This window comes from Sarcophilus harrisii, chromosome 5, assembly GCF_902635505.1.
Source record: "Sarcophilus harrisii chromosome 5, mSarHar1.11, whole genome shotgun sequence".
NCBI lineage: Eukaryota > Metazoa > Chordata > Mammalia > Dasyuromorphia > Dasyuridae > Sarcophilus > Sarcophilus harrisii.
The window spans coordinates 69,656,936-69,678,893 of record NC_045430.1 but is presented as its reverse complement, the minus strand read 5'-3'; the positions used below and the strand labels follow the sequence as shown (position 1 = coordinate 69,678,893).

The following is a 21,958-nucleotide window of genomic DNA, read 5'->3' as shown; positions in this document are numbered from 1 at the left end:
TGGAAGTATTTTTCTAGGAAAGTGATCTATTGCAGAATCAGGATTATAGCTTTGTAAGGGACTTTAAAGGCCATCTGATAGGACTCTCTTGAATTACAAATTAAGAAACAAACTCCAGCAAAGTGACTTCACCAAGTAACACAGTAAATAGAGCCAGAATACCATAAGACAACCACCTTTTTCTTGAAAATTCTGACTCAGAATATCTGAAATGCTGCTCAAGTTGCTGTAATTTATTTAGATTTTTGAGATTAGGTAACTGGAAAGATAATGAATAATATGTGATAGGATAGCAAATTGGGAGATCAATGATCTGTAATCATCATTTCCCTTATAATGACTTGATAAGTAAATCCTTTCAGGGATATACAAAGTCATTCTGCCATGATGCCAAAAAGACTGCCTTTCAGAAGGTACTGATCCTTTCACTTTAACCCATACATAATTGATTTCAGCAAGCATTTGCTAAATGCTTATGGTTTCTCTTAAGCTTAAACTACTGTAAGAGGCTTAATAACGACCTGGAATAAACGTAAAAAAAGAACTAAGCAAATTGCTGAGTGATTTGAGGAAGTAGGGAAGTCACTTTCAGCAGTGTAGTGGGGAAAATGGAAAGAGCAATATCTGAACTGAGTCCTAATACAAAGGAAAGTTCAGCAAGTGGAGATGGAAAAGCTGGTGTGATATCATCAGTTCAGGACATAAGGTTCAAGATGAACAAAAGGACATGTTTTGGGGAAGTTAGGAGAAAATTGAGGAACAAAGTATGGAAAGATGAATTTGGATAATAGAAGAGTACCTTGAATTTAAAGTAAACCTAAATTTGTATTGAATTAAAAGTAATAGAGACACTGATTCTGAATGAAGAATAATGGGAATCAATAATATTTGGGTAGTGGTGTGAAGATTGTATTAAAATGGGGAGACATTAGGTTATGTAAGCATATAAAGATAATTATGGGAATTGATGAGCAAGCAAAAGACATGAAATCCAAGCAAGGGTAAATGATGCTCTTGATTTTAGAGAAGAGGAAAGAGAAAATAAGGAGATTTTAATTCAAATGATTTGGCAGATGCGACTGAAGGGAAGTAGAAAAGCTAAAGACAACTTAAACTTTCAGCCAGGCTATAACGGTAACCAATAGGAAAATCAGGAGGCTTGTTTAGCAGACAATCATTAATACAGTTTTGGAGTTTAAAGAAGAACTCTAGAAATAAAGAGATAGGTATCTTCTGGAAAAGGCCATTGGATATGTCACTAATTACCTGCAAAGATAATGCACATTTTGGGAATGTGATGAGTTTAAAAGCCCCAGTGCAAAGAATGAAGTATGAGTTGATAATGATGGGGGGAAAGAAGAGAAAGATAACTTCAGAAAGTAGGATTGGGGGAGTGGGAGGAATGAAATTAGGGGAAGGGTTAAAGGTGAATCTGAACATGTTAGTAAAGGGAGAATGTCAATTAAGAAATATTAAAGATGATGGATAGAGCAAGATCCTAAAGGCAATGGAGGAAAGTTAGAGGGCACTGTTGGAGGGATTAGGTTAGATTTGCCTATGAGTAAGAAATCTTTCCTTTGAAGCTAGAGGAAAGGAGAAAGAAAACAGATTTTGTGGGATGGGGTAAGTAGTTTCAATCTCACAAATGAACAGTTGGTCATATAAAAAGGAGGGTATGTATGGTGGAGAAAAGTTGCTTGCTTGTGTGAAGAATGCTTTTAAACAGCAAATGGGGGAGGGCCCAATAGGAGCAGGGGTCCTCAAACTTTTTAAATTGGGGGCTAGTTCACTGTTCCTCAGACTGTTGGAGGGCAGGACTATAGTAAAAACAAAAACTTTGTTTTGTGGGCCTTTAAATAAAAGAAACTTCGTAGCCCTGGGTGAGAGGGATAATCGTCCTCAGGTGTCACATCTGGCCCATGGGCCGTAGTTTGAGGACCCCTGGTAGGCCATCAATAGAAACTTAAAGAATTTTCTTTTGCAACAGTGAGACTTTTTTTTTCCCTACTTCCCTCTTCCTCTGCAGTAATATTAAAAACATCATTTTCCTTTGCTTTGGTTATATGCCATTTAGCTTGCTCTTCTCATTAGCTCTCATTAATCTAACTAAATGCTGATTCTCAAATCTACTTATCAACTAACTTCCAGTTTATTCACTCCATCTTTTCACTCTGCTGCCTAGATACTGTTCTGACCCCATCACTCCCCAGGTGAGGTCTTCTAACATAGATTTGCAGTGAAATCAGTAACTCTTACTGTAGCAGCACTTAATGACTCAGGAATAGAATTGGAGGAGAAAGTGATGAGGGTTACTAAAACTTTGAAGAAAAGCAAAACAAAGTGAAAATTCTGCAGATTGGAAATACCAGAGTGGGGGAACATAGCTCATGAACATAGTCCCTAAAAATGGTAAAACACACATCTTAGAAGTGGCTAAACAACTAAATCTGCTTTCTGATGCACTGTCCTCCTTAAAATTAGACTGAGTTCAGTCTCTACACAGCTTTCACATTCCCTATTTTCTGATCACTAACTCCTCAAGTAAAGGAATTTGCTTACATTCCAATCATCAGAGACCAAAAGAATGAACTTACACAGAAAAAAGGATAGGGAATAGGCCTATATTTTTTCTAATATAGTCCTGAATAAGGAAATTTCTCACACTACAAGTTGATATCTATTCTGCAACTTAACATTTAAAAGAATTTCTTAGAGGGAAGATTAAGTAACTTGCCATGTATTATATAAGTACATGTCAGAGATAAGACTAATAACTGGATGAGCACCTTAGACTGCAATTACATATATATCTAGGAAAAGAGATGTGCAAATTAATAAATTATCTACTTATGAGGGAATACATATATGCTTTTTTTTTTTTTTTAAAGCAAACAACTTTTTTATTAAGCATTTGACAAATGTTAACCAACATAAATATTTCATACAGCTTGGGTTTTACTAAAGAATATATTGAATTTGATACAGTTTCAACATTGCCCTATTTAATCTGTGTCCTATTATAAACTAATGCTGCTGTATTTTTTTTTTTCATCAGTACTTCTTTTTGGTCATTATCATCAGTATGTTGGTTGCTAGATAGAATAGTGAATACAACACTAGATCTGTAGTCAGGAAGATTCAAGTTTAAATTTGGCCTCTGACAGTACTCTGGGCAAGTCACTAAACCCTGTTTGCCCCAGTTTTCTCATCTGTAAATTGAACTAGAGAAGAAAATGCAAACCACTCCAGTATCTTTACCAAGAAAACCCCAAATAGTGTTATGAAGAGTAAAACTTGACTGAAAACAGTTAAGCAACAAAAATCACTATACTCCCTCCCCCAAATGCACATAAAATTCACATAGCAAAAATGTTTAAGCAAAATTGACTGATGTATTAATCATGTTTTACTTTTTACACAATTTTCATTATTCATTACTTTGCTTCTGTTCTTGGAAGAGGGAAATATACTTCTATAAGCTGTTCTCAGGGACCAAAATCAATTGTTTAATATGAGCTAAGCCACCTTTTAGTAGTATTTTCATTTGCATTATTTTCATGATGCAGTTCCTCTTGGTTTTTATTTTCTCTACTTCATCACTTCCCATAAGATTTTTCATATTTTTCTGAATTTCTCATTTGTGATTTCTTATGTTTGATGATATTCTGTTATATTGAAATATCCCAATATTTTCAGCCTTTTCCAGTAAATGCATACCTATTTGTTTCTAGTTTTTTGTTACTATTTTGGAATACTACAAAATAGTATTTTAGAAACAACAAAATGTATAATATGTTTGAGAGGACCTATTGAGGTATGTTCAGAACTTGCATAAATATACCAACAAAAATCTTTACAGAAGTAAAGCTAAATGACTTGGAAAGACATTTATTTTTCATAGGTCATGCCAATGAAAATATTGACCGATTTAATTACATTATCGCATCTCTTAATAATTGTTGTAATATGCATCAAAACTGCAACTGATTGAAAAGTGTATCAGTGGAACTGGTTAAATAAGCAAGACCCAAAAGCAAAATAAAAATGGCATTGTTTGATAAACTCCAGAACAGAAACCACATGGGGAAAGTACTTGTTTGACAAATCCAGATGAGAAAACTGCAAAGAAATTTAGCAGGAAGTGAGTGTAGCAAACTAAACCAAGAGTTGCAGCATTTAGAAATTAGATTAGGGAAAGGGATATCATATATTCAGATCTTTTGAAAGGAAAATTTATGAACAAGGGATACAGGAGAATACAAATTATGTTCAACATAATTTTGATTATTTAAAATCAGTTGCATGAATCCAGTACAACTAAAGTCTCTGATAAATGCATGATGTCATAGATAGCCAAAGGATGTAAGCAATTTTTTAATGAAGTAATGAACTGAAATTATGTTCTACTCAGCACCTTTACCAGAAAAGAACACAGGGCTAGTATACTAGGAGGCAAGGAAGGCTTGAAGGACTGCAGGTCATGGTGAAAGCCCACAGAAAAGTAGAGAAATCAGATTATGATCATTGAAAAGAACTGGAGAGGACAAAATATTGGAAGAGAAATATTTGAGAAATATTGGAAGAATACACTGGTGGCAGACCTTCCTTAGTTAGGGATTGTCCTCCACTGTCCTAGACACTATTTCTCCTTCTATACTCCCATTAGCTTCCCCCACCATAGACAAATTAAATCTTTATATTAAACATTTATTTGGTGATAGTGCCCTCTATATCTTCATCCTTGGCATTAATAAAAAGAAATAATACTGAGCCAATGGCAGATCCCTAGCATACTCTACAAGATGGAGCATTTATATAAACGGTTTGCAAGACACTGTCAGTGTTAATGTCTTAACAGTGATTCCCTGAATTCTTTTATTGTCCTTGTTTTATGGATGAGAAAACTTTGAGATCTTAAAAGTGCCTTATCCAGAGTCACATAGCTAATAAATGTATTTGGTGGGATTTGAACTCCAATCTTTCTAGCTCCTAAGTTCAGCTCTCAGCACTATTTAATTGCCTCAAGGAGGCCATCCTCTGAAAGGAATTCCTGTTAAGATAGCCATCATACAAGGTTGGCCTCTGACCTGATTCTGTGATTTCTGTGTGGGTGGCTCAGCAGTAGGATGGGGAGTGTGACGATGGGAATTCACAGGGATATGTGGTAGAGTGGTTTGTAGGGTAATGCCATCTGCATGAACTTGGACTGAGGAAGGTGCACTGTATGATCATCTCACAAACTGCAGGTAGTGTGGATTGTGGCTCAAGAAGAGTCCTCATGGAAGAGCCTTGGAAGGATAGATTTCAGGAAGAGAGAAAGACTGGAGATGGCGGAGTTTGTTCCAAAGTGCTACTGTAGGATTAAATGGGCAGGGGAGGAGGGGAAGGAAGTAAGCATTCACATGGCATCTACTACGGACCAGGCACTGGGCTATATGCACTTTTTACAAAGATCATCTCGTTTCTTCTTTACAACGACCCAAGAAATGGAGGCAGACAAAAGATTAAGTGATTTGCACAGGCTCATGCAGCTGGGAAATAGATGTGGCAGGATTTGAACTTGGATCTTGACTCCCAGGTGAGTGCTCAATGGAGCATGTTGGAGTGTTAGGAACTGATTTTAGTGAGGATGGAAGGGTGATGCTAATTGTCCTTCATTCTTAAAGAGGATCAAAAAAATAAAGACCATTACTATTTCGGGGTCAAGGTACAGTTTGTTGGACTGTGACTAATCAAAAGCCATTTTGTCAAGCATAGTCTATTTGTCCAGTATGGAGTAAATTTGTGAATTTATTTTCAGCTACTGCAGTCTTGCTTTGCAAATAGAGTCTTTGATGCAGATATACTATGTTAGATTAGTTGAGGAATGAATGACATGGGAAGCAGGAAGTTGAATGTTAAGTTGGAAAACCATACCAGCCTTAAGATGGGGGTTCTGTTAGAAAGCCAGTTAAGTTCATGGAAGTGTTTATAGAATTAATCAACCCCAAAATTCCAATTATAATAATATCTAATATTTACATAAAGTTTACTCTGTGCTAAGAATGTGAGTGGCAATAGAATGAACTCAAATTTTGAGTTCAAATCCAGCCTCAATTCTACGTAGCTGTGTGACCCTGGGCAAGTGACTGAATCTTATGTGGATCTGTGAATTGTTTTGATAACTTTTAATACAGTTGGTTTCTTTTTCAATCATATGTATTTGCTTTTAAAAGCATTGTTTTTTTAGAGGTGTACATAAGCTTCACCAAACTGTCAAAGAAATTTATGATACAAAGTCTGGGAACCACTGGTGAACCAATGTGGCTAGAGATTTGGATTTGGAGTTAGGAAGATGAGTCCAGTCTTAATCTCTGACACAGTAGCTGTGTAGCCAGAGATGTTACTTAAATTATCTTCAGACAACTATGATAAAGCTCTTAAGTTACAGATGAATTGCTGATCTGCATTGGTAGAAGGAATTTACTAATTAGCTAGCAGCTGTGTGGGACAGTGCATAGAGTATTGACCCTTGGAGGCAGGAACATTCCTCTTTCTGAGTTCAGATCCAGCCTTAGCACTACCTAGATGTGTGACCCTTGGGGCAAGTGACTTAATCTTGTTTCCTCTGAAATGGCAAATAACTCCAGGAATTTTGCCAAGAAAACTCCCAAATGGAGTGATGAAGAATTGGATATGATTGACATGACTGAACAACATGTTTTCATGGGCTGAAATTTCTCTGCTTTGTGGTGTGGGCCCAGTCAATACATCTTGAGCAAACTGATATTGATTCAATCAATTTTTAGAAGATCATAGAAACAAATTGTTGTTTCTGCTACCTGTTTAGGACAAGTTGTTTTGGGCTAATAAAGATTCAGTAGGGAGAAAGAATGTAATATTAGTAATTCAAAGCTACCTAATTTGTCACCATACATGAACTCTTACTTTATTTCTAAGTCCCAGATCACATAACTCACAAATCTAAGCCCCATATTTTTAAATTTTTCTATTCCATTTTAATTAAAACTAATGATCAGGGAAAGTAAGTCAATAAACATGTGTCCTTTGTATTCACCTTGGATGTCAGACTTTTATTAGAAATATTTTATGCAAAAACTTTCCCTTTCCTATTTTTATCCTTTTGATTTTGTTTTTATAAAAAAAAAAATTTTTTTTTTAAAATTCTGGGGAATGGGAACAATGATTTGGTGTAAGTAGGCTGGGGAACTTCTACCAGTATAGATTATTGTCTGGGAAATTCATAAGTTTAGATAGTTTCCTGGGGGACTTAAAAGTTAGGTGACTTTGAGTCTTGCAGTCAAAATATGATAAAAGTAGAATTTGAACCTAGGTCTTCCTGTCTTTGAGGCCAGTTCTCTGTTCATTCTTTATGTACTTGAAATAGAGGAGCAAGATAGTTCTGTAGATAAAATGGCAGGCCTGAAATCAGGAGGTCATCTTCCTGAGTTCAAATCTGGCTTGAGATACTTCCTACTGGTGTGACTCTGGGCAAAGTTAAGTGACTGCCCCATTTTCCTCATCTGTAAAGTGATCTGAAGAAAGAAATGGTAAAACACTGTAAGATTTTTGCCAAGAAAACTCTAAATGGGATCATGAAGAATAAGACATGGCTGAATTGACCAAATTGGTAACAAAGTTGAAATACACTAGAAGAGGTTTTATTTAAAGAAAATTTTGGAAGGTGCTTCTCTCTTTTTGAAGATAATGATTGAATTGAAAAACTTGTTTGAAAACAGTCACTAACACATTGAGTAAAGTAAAATCTTTTTCTAGAATGAGCTGTCACTGAGATGTCTCAAATCCTCCTTGACCCCCTTCATTACCAAAAAAAAATAAATTATAACTCTCCCTCATGGCATCTGAGATCCTTAAAAATTTAGCCTTAAGCTACCTTGATAGACTTATTTCTTCCTACTTCTATTTATCCAGCCTGTATTCTATCCAGTCCTTGTTCTCATTTTGCTGTCTCCCACTTCACAGATTTTTCATATCTAGAACGGATTCCACAAATGTTTTCTCTAAACAAGCAAAAGTCACTTTGGTGACAAGTCAAGCTGAATAATAAAATTTGAGGTCTAAAATGAAATACAACTCAAATCATAGGATGTTAGAGATAGAAGGAATATCAGGGGTTATCTAGGCCAACTCTTATTTTTAAGACTGTTTTCTCAATCTATCAAGAGAAGAAGAGCAGCTCAGAATTGTAAAAAAGAGTACTACATTTGAAGTCAGAGGACCAGAGTTTGAACCTCACCTTGGTGAGAAGAACTCCTGTGATCTTATACAAGGTGCTTCTCTGGGTCTTAAACAATCTCTTAATTCCTTTCTATCTCAGCATTTTGTCTTTTGGCCCTCAAAATTGGCTCTAAATGTAATTACTCCAAAATGGCAACTCATCCACAAAAGAAACATTGTAAAAAATTTGAGAATAAGTGTTCAACTGTCCGAGGTTGACAATCCATGCATTCTAGACCGGAAGGAAAAGACCATAGAAGTTATCTGATCCATATTTACAGATGAGGAAATTGAAATCCAGTAGGTATGTAATAAATGTTTTATTGAATGATTAATCATAAATCATCAAAGACCAAACAGGTAGTGAATGACGGGAGCAGAGTTTTGAACCCATGTCCTCACACTTCAAAACTAGCACTCTTTCTTACTGATTAATGCTTCATATATTTCTCAAAATTCTTTTATTTTAAATCTTTTTCACTCCTTGGGATTCGACTCATACATATGTGAAGCTCCATTCAACAATACAAATTTTGCACTAGATTTAGGGAGTTGCAAAGATATCATAGTTCACCTCTGCTTTCAGAAAGTTTATAGTTAAGTAGTGATGATTACACCAATAAATATAAAGGGAATATATTAGGGATCATAAGAAAGGCATATTTTATTAGGTTCAGTAATGGGAGAGGTCACATTTGCTCAACAAACAGGGAAAGACTGATAAAGATTCGCAGCATTTGATCTGGGCCTGAAAGAGTAAGAATTTGATGGTAGAAATGCATTAAATCAGAGTATTCCAAGAGGAGGAAATAGAATGAAGACTGACTTAAAGGAAAGGGAAATAGAAAGTAAGGTCAGGAGCATTCTTGCCAAGGCAGCTGCCTAAATGGGAGGCTTATCATGTAGCTTCCACTTATCTATTCCAGCAAAATCCTGAAATTTGCACAAAGCTACATAATGATCAAGAAACCCAGTGAGACTCTACAGTGACTTCTGCCCTAGAACTGTGCACAAAGCCAGAAACCCATGGGCAAAAATAGAACAAGACCCTTCAGGAAGGGAGGTACCATTGGCAAACCCATAATGAGGCTTTCTTCACTGAGAAAGTTTTAAGATGGGGACTTTAGAAGTCTGGGGATTAGCAGGAGAATACCACCTTTACAAAGCTGAAGAGTGCCATAGCACTTAAATCTGGACAGCTCAGGTCTAGGGGAGCTGAAGTCCCTAATATCAAGACATCAGAGGAGACCTTGAAGATCTAATACTTTGAATCATAAAGATCAAAGAGGATCAGTAACACAGAAAGTGCAGGTCAGTACAAGAACTCCAAGAAAAAAGTAAGCCAAGTTATCCCATCCAAAAAATATAGCAAGGAGTAGAGAGTCTGGCCCTGCCATAAAATTCCAATTCAGAAACTAAAGCTGGATATAAGATTGAATCAAAGAAAACACTTTTTCCCCCCTTCAAATCTAAATATTGTTCCAAAAGAAGAAAATGTAATGGCAAACAATCTCAAAGAGGAAAAAAAAATGTATTTTCTACAAGGAAACATAATACCTAGAAGAAGTAAAATGAGATTTTTTAAAAGAGAACAGTCCTAAAGGGTAGAATTAGAAGGAAAATAAATACTAAGAAGAAAAAGTAGCAAATCTTAACCAAGAAATGAATTCTCTTACTATTAGTGGAGACCAACGAGAAAGCAATAACTCCGTAAGGTAGCAAGAAATATTTAAATAATAACAAAAACTTGAAGAAAATGTGAGCAGATTTTTAAAAAATTGACCTCAAAAACAGGTTGAGAGGTAATTTCAGACTTATAGGAAGACTAGGATTTGAAAAGGGGGGAAGAGGGAGCTGAGATACTACATTTTAAGAAATCATAAATTAAAACTGCTCAGACCAGTGGGATGGGGGGAAGGAATTCACCTGTCACTTCCTGAAAGAAAATCAAAAGGAATAGTCTCTAGAATGTCGACATTCCAGAGTTTACTGTGCTAAAGAAATAATATTGCAGATATTCAGAAAGAATTGGTAGGGTCACAAAAGACCTAGTGACTTTAACCATATAAGGGATCTTGGAAAATAATACTCCAACAGGTAAAAGAATCAAAAATAACATCTTTCAGAGGTAAGTATAAATTTTATAGGGCAGAAAATGAGTCTTTTTAAAACATTTATTTTATTTCCCCCAGTTAAATGTAAAAACATTTTTTAAAGCTATACGTGTACATTTACTTAAAAAAAAAAAAATTATGAATTGGGGGGGAAAAATCAAAACAAAAAGAAAAAACCTGGAGTAGCTAGGTAGCGCAGTTGATAGAGCACCAGCCTTGAAGTCAGGAGGATCTGAGTTCAAATTAGACCTCAGACACTTAACACTTCCTAACTGTGTGACCCTGGGAAAGTCACTTAACCCCAAATGCCTCAGCAAAAATTTTTTAAAAATGAAAAACCATGAAAGGGAAAAAAAAGCAAAAATAATAATAATAAAGCATGTGTTGATTTACATTGTCTCTGTAGTTCTCTTTCTGGATGTGGATGTTTTACATCCAAAGTTTATTGGGATTGCCTTGCTTGGATCATTGAACCACTAAGAAGAATCAAGTCTGTCGTAGCTGATGATCGCACATTCTTGTTGTTATTGTGTACAATGTATTCCTGGTTCTGCTTGTTTTGCTCAGCATCCAATCATGTAAATTTTTTCCAGGCTTTTCTAAAATCAGCCTGCTCATCATTTTTTATAGGACAACAATATTCCATTGTTTGCATATATTATAACTATTGAGAACTTTCAAACATTTCTGGTGAAAAGACCAGAGTTGACTAAGAACACTGAAGCACAAACACAAGAGTCCAGAGAAAACTGTAACAGTAATTACCGTTGGAAAGAGTTATATGATGATAGACTATTAGTATCGTAATAAGGAGGAAAAAAATGTGTCCCTTCAGGACCTTAATATCAGCAAAATTAAAAAGGAAAGACAGAGATTGGTTCTGCTCTGAGGTTTTTAAGAGGAAAAAAGGGAGGATAAAAGGAAGAATATAATATAAAATGTAATTAGAGGGGATAGAAATGGACAAAAGTTGAATAGATGAGCATAAACCAGGAACATGTATGCACATAAGCACGTATGCCCAGAATAGATGTGCAGAAATACATCAACCAAGAAACGAAATGGGAAAATGGGGTTAAGGGAAAGAACATCGGGGACAGAATTGCAAGTAAAACAAACTTTATAATCCGGATATAGGGAATAAATAGAAGGAAGCACCTAGAATTTAAAATAGTATAATGAGGTTCTTCTTAAACAGTTGTGGTTATACTAGTTGTAATGAATGTAATGTAATATTGCACTATAAGATATTCTGAGATTATTTAGAGAATAGAGGGTAGCATAAAATGGAAGGAAAGGAATAGGAACAATATAAAAATAATTTTGCAAAGAAAAATAACTTTGAAAGATTTAAAAACTGATCAATACAATGACCATCCTCATTCTCAGAGGTGCGTTGATGAAACGTTATCCATCTGTTGATAGGTGATTTACTGGGGTGCAGAAAGAAACAAACATTTTAGGACATGGCCACTGTGTGGATTTGATTTGCTCCACTATGCTTGTTATATGGGGGTTTGTTTTTGGGTTTTGTTTTCCTCTTTTGTGTTTTTGATGGCAGGAGAAGAGAGATAAGGTTAGCGATAAAGGTAAAAACAAAGAGCTATTGTTAAAAATGCACAGAAGAGGACAAGTGGAAGGAAGCAGAGACAAGTAAGATGGTTTTGTAAATAGAAATTGTTACTTAAAAAAAAAAAAAAGCAAGTTATGTGAAATAGAATTTTTATCAACGAATGTCTCTCCTGTATTACAAAGCATTGATGTATATGAAAGATCATGGTTATTTCTGCAAATGTGTAAATATCTACTGCATGTAGAGGACTGTACTAGCTGCTGCTGTTTATCCTTCGTTTTCAAAGAGAACCAATGACATCACCATATGTGTGGGTCAGGGTACAGTATGTTCGATTGTGACTGATCAATGACAGCCAGTCAGAAGGCTTAAGTAGTCCATTAGAAAATTTGGGATGGAGATATCTCTGGATTTACCACTGCTCATGTTTCCTTAGTGCTACTGCAATTCTGCTTTCTCACAGAGGATATCACCTTTGATGCAGGATGCTATACTATCTGCGAGGGAAAATGAAAATATATAATAAGACAAGAATCTTTTCATCAAATTAGTCTGTTACCTAGAGTGATGGAAACTATATATTTTTGAGAATTATTTTTTATTAAAGCTTTTTATTTTCAAAACATATGCATGGATAATTTTTCAACATTGATCCTTACAAAACCTTGTGTCCCACAGTTTCCTCTTTTTCTTCCTATACCCTCTCCTAGATGGCAAGTAATTTAATATATGTTAAACATGTTGAAATATATGTTAAATCCAATATAAGTATACATATTTATACAATAATCTTGCTGCAAGCAAACAACAAAAAGAGTGAAAATGCTATGTTGTGATCCACAATCTGGAAACTATTTTTAAACTAATTTTTAAAAATACCACAAATAACAAAGACATGTTCACCATGTTATATGAGGTCAGAGGGGAGAAGATAAGCAATTAGAAGGTCTTATGAAAATCTTCATGGAAGAGTTAACATTTGAATTTGACTTTTTAAAATGGATGTAATTTCAACAGTTTAGGGATTGGAAGTGGATGGATATTTAACCAAGAAATTTTATTGTTGTATTGCTCATGAAGTTATCAGTCATACTATCTCTGCTTTTAATGTAAAAGTTATTTTTTAAAATAAATTTTATTTTTTCTCAATTACATGTAAACAAAATTTTCAACATTTTTAAAAAATAATTTTTGAGTTCCAAACTCCCTTCTCGCTCCTCTCCTTGAGAAGGCAAGTACTTTGATATCGATCATTTGGGAGCAGTTAGACAAAACGTTTCCCTATCAGTCATGTTGTAAAAGAAGACAGACAAAAAGAGAAAATTTTAAAAGTATGCTTTGATTTGCATTCAGACTCCATTAGTTCTTTCTCTAGTAATGAAGAGCATTTTTTATCATGTCTTTTGAAATTGTCTTGGATCATTGTGCTGATGAAAACTATTTAGTCATTCATACTTGATCATCATATAATGTTGCTCTTTCTGTGTACAGTGTTCTGGTTCTGCTCATTTCACTTTGGATCAGTTCATGTAAGTTCCTCAAAGCAGCTTGTTCCTCCTTTCATGTAATACAATAGTGTTCCATAAGAATCGTATGCTACAACTTGTTTAGCCATTCTCCAATTTATGGGCATCTTCAATTTACAGGTTTTTTGCCACCACAAAAGAATTGCTATAAATATTTTCATACATATAAGACTCTGTTCTTTTTATTTGATATCTTTGAGCTACAGACCTAAGAATAGTGTTGCTGGGTCAAAGGATACGCAAAATTAAAAAAAAAATTATCGTAGCTTTTTATTTACAAGTTATATGCATGGGTAATTTTACAGCATTGACAAACCTTTTGTTCCAATTTTTCCCCACCCCCTCCCCCAGATGGCAGGTTGACCAATACATGTTAAATATGTTAAAGTATAAATTAAATCACAGTTTAAAATTTATTTATAAACTATAAAAATTTTCAAATAGACAAAAAGTTCATATACAAGAAATGAGATCTTGAGTGTTGTGTGGGGATGTGTCAAGCAAAATTTCAAAACCCAAGTTAGTAGGAGTGAGAGGTATTATGGCATAGTAGATAAAGTTATCAAGAAAGACTTAGTTTCAAGACCTGCCTCTGATCCATACTTGGAGTGTGAGTTGCTTAAACTTTCAGCAACTGCAAATAGTTCTCTAAAGCTCAGCCCTTTCCAAGCTCAATATTAGATTACTCCTACTACTCCTTTCTTCTGCTGCTGCTTAGATATAACTGAAAAAAGCTAGAAAAAGTAACAGATATGTTGATTGGACACATTACAAATTTATCTTATTCAACTCCAACTGTAATTGGAAAAAAAAAATTTTATTGCTCTCTAATTAATTTCCTATCACATACCTAATAGAAGGCACTTTATTTTCTCTCCTCAATCTTCCCACATTACTTCTTTCTTCTAAGGACTTTTAATTGAGAAAAATGAGACCATTTGCCAAGAGCTCTGATTTCTCTTCATCTTATCTCTTGATATTATCCCTCATTTTCTCCCCTTCTATCTTCTTAAGCATTTTGTGCCCTTAATTATTTCCTTCTCTAATCATCCCTTTGTCTTGGAACATGCCCAAATTGGCTCTATCTTTATAAAACTTCACTTTATTCTGTTGTCCATTCATGCTATTGTCCAATATCCTTTCTTTCTCAGCCACATTCCAGGAAGGAAAAACTCTATAACTATTGTCTCTTGTTTGCTCTCTAATTCATCTGCCCTTTACAATTTGATTTCTGATCTCATTGTTTGATAGAAATAGCTCTGTACAAAGCATGATTTCTTAAATTGCCAAATCTGGTCATTTTTTTGGGGGGTCCTCATCTTTCTTGAATTTTATAACTTTTGTCATTGTTGACCATCCTCTCTTACTGGGTATTCTTTCCTCTTTGCATTTTTATTACATATCCTAGTTCTCATCCCTTCTTAGTCTCTTTTGTTGGCCTGTCATGCATATTTGTTTTAATTTGGGGATCTATCCCAAGGCTTTGGCCTTGGCTTGCTTTTATTTTTCTATACTTCTAGTGCTCTTAATAACTCCTTTTGGTTTAATAATCATCCCATTTTAGAAGATGATTTCCCATATTTAACATATATATAATTTATTTATCTATATCTAATATCTCTATATATCTACATATTTGTGTCCAGCTATCTATCTTATCCCTGACTTGCCCTTCACCATCATAGGACCATGAATCATAAAACTATAGATTTTGACCTGAATGAAACCTTAAAAGCTATTTATCTAATTCCTTTAATTTATAGATGAAGAAACTGAGACCCAGGTGGTAGAGCTAGGATTGGAACTCAGGTACTCTGCCCCTATAAATAGCTTTCTTTCCATTGTATCAATGCATCCTCCTCTTCCTGTAGCATCACCTATCATCAGTCATTTCAAATTAGCTGGCCTATAAACACCTCTGACTCATCGTATATAAAATAGAACTTAGTATCTTTCTCAAACTCTTTTGTCTTTCTAGCTTCCCTTTTTCTGTTGCAGTCTTTCAGGATCATACATTGGGCATCATCCTTGACCTTAATGTGGTTTACTCCACATTAACCCACATATCTTAGTTGTCAGTTATTAGTGAGATACGACCTCCACAATATCTTACATGTCACCTTTTATCTCAAGCCTTCCTGGTTGTGCCCTCATCAAGGCTATTGCAACAGCCCCCTAATTGGTCTCCTGCTCTGTGCCAACCTCCTTGTAGTTGCCAAAGTATTTTTTTCCTTAAATGCAAATCTGACCATGTCACTCCTAGTTAGTAAATTCCAGTGCTGCTTTATTACCTTTAGGATCAAATTTAAACCTGGTTTATTTTTTAGAGTCCCTCATAATCTGGCCCTAGCTGCCTCATATATTAGTCCTCTTCCTAAGCTCTATATTTCAGCCAAACCCGCCTTCTCTTCCTTACACAGAACACCTCATCTCCCATTTCCTTTTCTTGACTGGTCTTCCTGCATCTCTGAAGTACATTTCTTTCTCCCTTCAGTGTCATAGAATCCCTCTTTTTTTTTTTTTTTTCTAAGATAGAATTCAAACAATAAAGCCTTTTCTGATTCTCCCAGCTATTAGGCTTCTCCTTTCTTTTATTACCTTGTATTTATATATATTTATTCTCTTTATAGCCATTCTGTATATATTTACGCATGTACTTATTGTTTCCCCCATGAGAATGTAAGCTCCTTGAGAATCAGGATTGTTTCATTCTCGATATTTGTTGCCTCGATGTCCAACAGCATATGGTATGCAGTATGGCTAAACAAATGCTTGTTAACTGATTAATTCTTCATTGTTTGGTTGAGTTTTCATTTTAAGATTTCTCAGCAATGGTGAAATCACAGGTCTAGATCAAAAACAACAGCAACCACTAAATTTTGAAAATGCTACATTCTCTCTAAATTCATAGATGTGTTATTCTATGTGAAGCTTCCTGAAAGAAATAAGTCTGGTGCTATGAAGTTATTCATTGATCAAAATGGAATCTTCCTAATTAAATGTACAAAATATTTTGCATATTCTGTGTTTGCTTATATAACTGTGGGAAAGATTATTTGTATGAAGTAGAAAGTTTCTGCTGGTTTAGGATTCTGACTATTCTTTTTGGCACTCACCTTTGGATTGGGGACATCACCAGACTTTTCCAGATATTTAATTCCCTTCTCCCATCAGATGTTACTTTCTCTCTAGTCATCTAGCTACTTCCCTTAGCCCTTTGCTTTCCTCACCTCCCCCAAGTCTCCCTAAACATTTTCAGAAATTGAGTTCTGGGAGTGGCCAGATGACCCAAGACAGCTTGTCCAGTCTTTGCAGTCCACAGACTGCTGCTGATCCAGCCTTAACCTTGAAGATACAGGCAAGGATAGCTAGATAAACAGATACACAGAGGGAAGAGAACATTTGTTAAGTGCTTACTAACACGTGGGGACACAGATAGGAGCAGGATAGCCCCTGTCCTCAAGGCATTTACATTATGGTGACTACATGAGGAAGGCTAGAAAGGAATAAGATATGCAGGTGGCTGGTAAGTTTTTGAATGAAATAATATTTGTAAAGCACTTAGCACAGTGCCTGACACACACAAACCATCTTATCTATTGGGTTTTGTTGTTGTCATTAGAGGCCTGGTTCTGAGTAAAATGAAGTATAAACTCATCAGAGCCTGGCTTCCCAGAGGCAGAATACAGGGTTCTGGTAGAAGGGGGAAAAGAAATGATGGCCAGAGTGTGGTGAACCTGGTGTATAAATGGCCAGGAAATGCTGAAGCTTTGAATTGGGGAGATCCTAACAATTTCTACTTTCTCCATCTCTTTCTCTCTGTTTAACATACTTGTCACTGACCTCCCCTTCAGCCTTTCACAATGCATTCTAACTAGTACAAATGAGAAATTACTATGGTTGGCTATACTTTTATTTTTCGATACTAATTGAACAGAGAGATAAACTTGGAGATGATCTCCAATTTATCATATATATATCTTGTATTGTACATAGAGGTTTGTATGTTGTCTTCCCCAATAGACTGTGAGCTCTTTGAGAGTAAGGACTGTCTTTTACCTTTTTTTGGGAGGAAGTGGGGTATTCCTTTCAAATTTCATGCTGTCAGGTTCTAGGAGAAGGACAGTCAGACATCACCAGCTGAATGTAATATTAGCAATCCCCAGTTCATAAAAAAAATGCCTCTCATCTTGGTCTTGTTCTGCTCTCCCAGCCGTGGTGGGTAGAGGAAGCAGGGGCCATGGCCGAGCTCTTGTGACTGCTCTAACATCAGTGGCTGGGTCCATGTCTAGCCCAAGTGATCCAACTTTTTTCTAAAAACTTCCATGCAGGGTATTCAAGCTCATCTCTACAAACACACACCTCTCACCTATGAAAAGACTTCTCCAGGGCAGGTGGAAAGAAAAGGGAACAATTCCCTCTAGTAATGGGCAGGAAAAAAAAACAAAACATTTCCATCTCACCCAATAGGTTTCATCTCAAATGTATTAAATTCTTTGGTAGATGGATTGTGACATTCCTCCTTGGAATCAAGAATCGTTCAGTCTCCTACAAAAATCAACTATTTAATAATATCACTCCATAACATCAAAGTAATGTCAGAACTTAACTGAAGGAAGATAAGTTCAGCATCACAAGGTACAGTATAAAACTTGTACAAGTTACTTCAGTGGCAATCAGCCTAAATTACATGTAGAATATATTACATATCCATGGTAGATTGATGTAATATATTTTGTGCACAAACAAATCCGCATGTTTGCCAGGTACTGTGATAAGTCCTGGGGATACAAAGGGAGGCAAAAACATGGTCCTTATTCTCAAGAAGTTCAGCAGTCTTCCAAATATCAAATCATACCATCATGTGTGTGAACAAACAGCAAAACTGTATAGCTATCAAAAATCTCCAACACCTACATGATAATACAAGTGAATAAGCATGAGTCACAAAATAATAAAAACAGGTATAATTAAACATGTACAAATTAATACATGCATCGAGGAAAACGTACTCACATTTAAGGCATACATAAACTGCATAAACTTCAGCATTGTCAGTTGGCTACATGAATAATATTTTTGTTTTTTGTTTTTCCAGTAATATCACAGGTTACTTTGGTCTCCAGTCAAATAGGCTTAGCTCTTTTGTGACCTACTAAGCCCTTTACCCCCTGCCTGAGGTAGTCAGTGGTATGGGCTGTCTATCTTCATCAATAGAACTATAACCCCTTCTTAAACCTGGTATTGTGGAGGACTCATACTGTCTACAACTATCATTAACAGATGTGGGGGCATGTTGATACTCTTAGAGTCTTTCTAGCTTATAGTTGAAGTCCATGGCAGAAAGTATTGCTTCTGGATTCAATTCTCTTCCATTATTTGGACTGTTTGGAGCCTTTTCCATTTGAATATCTGTTTTTCATCCTTTATATGGTTCAGATTGTCTTTGTATTACTAATATATATTATTTTTTGCTTACAGTGTCCATTAGTCTCCACCTGCTTCCTAGCAAGTCCCCCTAACACCTATAAGCAGGAAGAGATCAGAGTGAATTATCATTCCAAGGCCCTCAATAACCTCCAGGATTATTCTATAGACAGACAAGTTGCCCCATCTCTTCACAACTTATAGAATTCTTGCCATAAATCTGATAATTTATATGTCCCACAAACATCAGGATTTCTCAGCAGAAACTGGCTTCTTGTTGAAGGTGTTGGCAATGAACTTGGGCATCATACCATTGTTTCTGTCACCAATCTTCTGGCTAAAGTTCTAACCTGGTGAAAAGCTTTTCAGATTCTTAGTTGAGAGTTGTATTGGTTGCCTCTGAATGCAAGTCAAGAGGTAGGTATGACTTGCCCAAATATCAAAAATTGTAAAGTCTGTGTTGTTGCTAGAGGAATTGGACATTTTAGTAAACTACTGAGATTTTTGTTTTAGTTTTGGTGTCCTTGAAACATTTGTATTGCAACTTCCTTTAAGAGTTTTGGACTTCTTAATGCAAATCAAAGTTGTATCTCCTGGAATAGTGTGCTAACAAAGTTTCTGACTTTCTCCAAATGGATCATAGCTAGAAGTTCATTCATATAACAAAAAATATTTCTCCAACAGACACTGAGCAACTGTGGAACCTTTTTCATTCCTGGTTGAGCATTCCTGTGCACATCCGATGGAGTTGTCCATCCACACTAAAAGGTGGTATATTCTCACTGCTCACACCAGTAAAATTGCTTTTGACCCAAGTGTCCAAAGTCCTCACGTGAGGGTCTCTTGGGCACAGAGTAATATGCCTTGTATCAGTTGTATCCAAGTACCGTATTTGGAATTTTTGACAGCCCAGCAGAGTGCTGTCTTGCACAGTTCTAACTCAGGCCATTGCTTCAAGAGTAAAGTTCCTTCAAGAGACTGGAACTTGAGACCTTTACCATCATTTCCTCACTACCTGACTTGGCTTGCTTCACATATTCTTTCCTCAGTCATCCCTCTCTCCACCAGTTGTCCACAGAGAACTGGAGGAAAGCAGATTGATTGGATGAAGCGGAGTTCATGTACATACTGGCATGCTGTCTGGCTTAAGTCCCAGACTTTGAGCTTGGATCGCCATTGGCTTGTACTTCAGTTCCTTGTGTGTTACAGATAGTTTTTTTAAATTCTTTTTAAAAATGACACTGTAGCTTAACTATTATGTGGCATTCCAAACAAGTCATCTATACCCATGTTAGTCCTCCTTGTCTACTGATGTAGCTGGATTCATGATTGGCTAGATCATGGTCGACTCTGGGAAACATCTCCTAACTTTGCCTCTGGTGGGAAAATAAGTCAACAAAAATTCACACTCACAACATCATTCCTTGCTCACCCTGGTTAAAATATAAATCAAGAGAACTCCCTACTCACAGCATCATTCCACACTGACACCTGTTGGAATGGAAGTCAGTAAAAATCCACACTTGCTACATTATTCCATGCCCATTATTTTTGAATTTTTCAGTGACCACTTCAGAATTAGAAAACCAAGAACTTCAGAACAGATTTTATATTCAAGCCATTGCAGGCAAATGCAACTGGTTTTAGGTGTTCCTACTTCTCTAGTCACAGGAGTTTCTTCAACCCTCCGAAGACAGCATTGGTATGCAGCAGCCAAAACTAGCATATGTGGTAAAGCAGTTGACCAAGTCTTTGCAATCTTGTTCATCTCTCTTTCCCTGGTGATCTCCATAGAGATTTGTAGGTTTTAAGGCAATTTCTCATTTTGTGTCCTTCTGGGTCCTTTCAATCTTGTATATGTGAGTGAAGTCATTCAATGGTTTAGCAATAGCAGCATAGTTCTTAACGAACTTCTCATTATAACCACCACATCTTTGAAAGGTCCTTTTAGAGTTAACATAAACTGGTGCAAAGGAGATGAACAGAAGCAAGAAAACATTGTACTCAGTAATATATATTATGTGATGATCAATTGTAAATTCTCAGCGATACCATAATCTAAGACAATTCCAAAGAATGTGATTTCTAAAAAATGATGTCTGCTGCCAGAAAGAATTCATGGAGTCTGAATGCAGATTAAAGCATATTAGTTAAAGCATATTTGTTTTTATTTCTTTTTGTCTATTTCTTTTTACAACATGACTAATATAGAAATGTTTTACATGAATGCACATGTATATAAGCTTTATCAAATTGCTTGCCTTTTAATAAAAGGGGAGGGGAAGAAGAGAGGGAGAGAATGGAACTCAGAAATTTTTAAAAATAATGTTAAATTTGTTTTTAATAGGGGAAAATAAAATATTTTTTAAAAAGTATTTATATCCTGAAGGTTTGGAGGAATGTGACTTTTTCTTCTCTGGCTTGGAGTTTATACTTTGTCTTGATGCTATGTGACTCAGTTACTGGACAAAAACTTTGAAAAGCTGGCACTTTTTAATTGAAAGGTTCACACCATTTCCTTCTAACTGATCCAACACTTTCATCAGTCTTTCCTCTTGTTCTAGGATCTTCCCAAAGACAATAATGTCACCAGGATATATCAACACTTGAAGGTAGTTCACGTCTTTACTTTCTCCATCAATTGTTGGAAATTGGCAGGTGCTCTCAAGATGCATTGTGGCATGTGCTTAAACTGGTAAAATGTAGCTGGGAAGATGAAAGCAAAACTTGTCTTCCTCTACTGTAGGAATCTTTTTTTTTTTTTTCATTGAAAAAAGTGGGTTTTTTTGGTATTACAGGACTTTATTTCTCCTTCCTCCTCTACTACCTCAGTGGAAAAAAGAAAAGCAAAAATCCTTGTAACAAATATGCATATCAAGCAAAACAAATTTTTATGTTAGGTGTGTCCAAAAACATGCTTCAGTTTGTGCCCTAAGTCCAGGAAGGGGTGACAGCATGTTTCACCATCAGCCCTTTGGAATCATGGATGGTCATTGTATTGATCAGAGTTCTTACAGTTTTCAAAAATTAGTTGTTGTCATATTATAAACTGTTCTGTTTCTGCTTACATCATTCTGCTT

General features: G+C 35.8%; 1 protein-coding gene across 1 annotated transcript in view; it reads left to right on the top strand.

The window, feature by feature from the left end:
- CPSF6 (cleavage and polyadenylation specific factor 6) overlaps positions 1-21,658 on the top strand; it is a 69,682-nt gene extending 48,024 nt beyond the window's left edge. The window contains exon 11 of the mRNA XM_031940716.1: positions 21,443-21,658. The gene's annotated coding sequence lies outside the window, so the exon portion shown is untranslated. The remainder of the gene's footprint in view (positions 1-21,442) is intronic.
- The last annotated feature ends 300 nt before the right edge of the window (positions 21,659-21,958 follow it).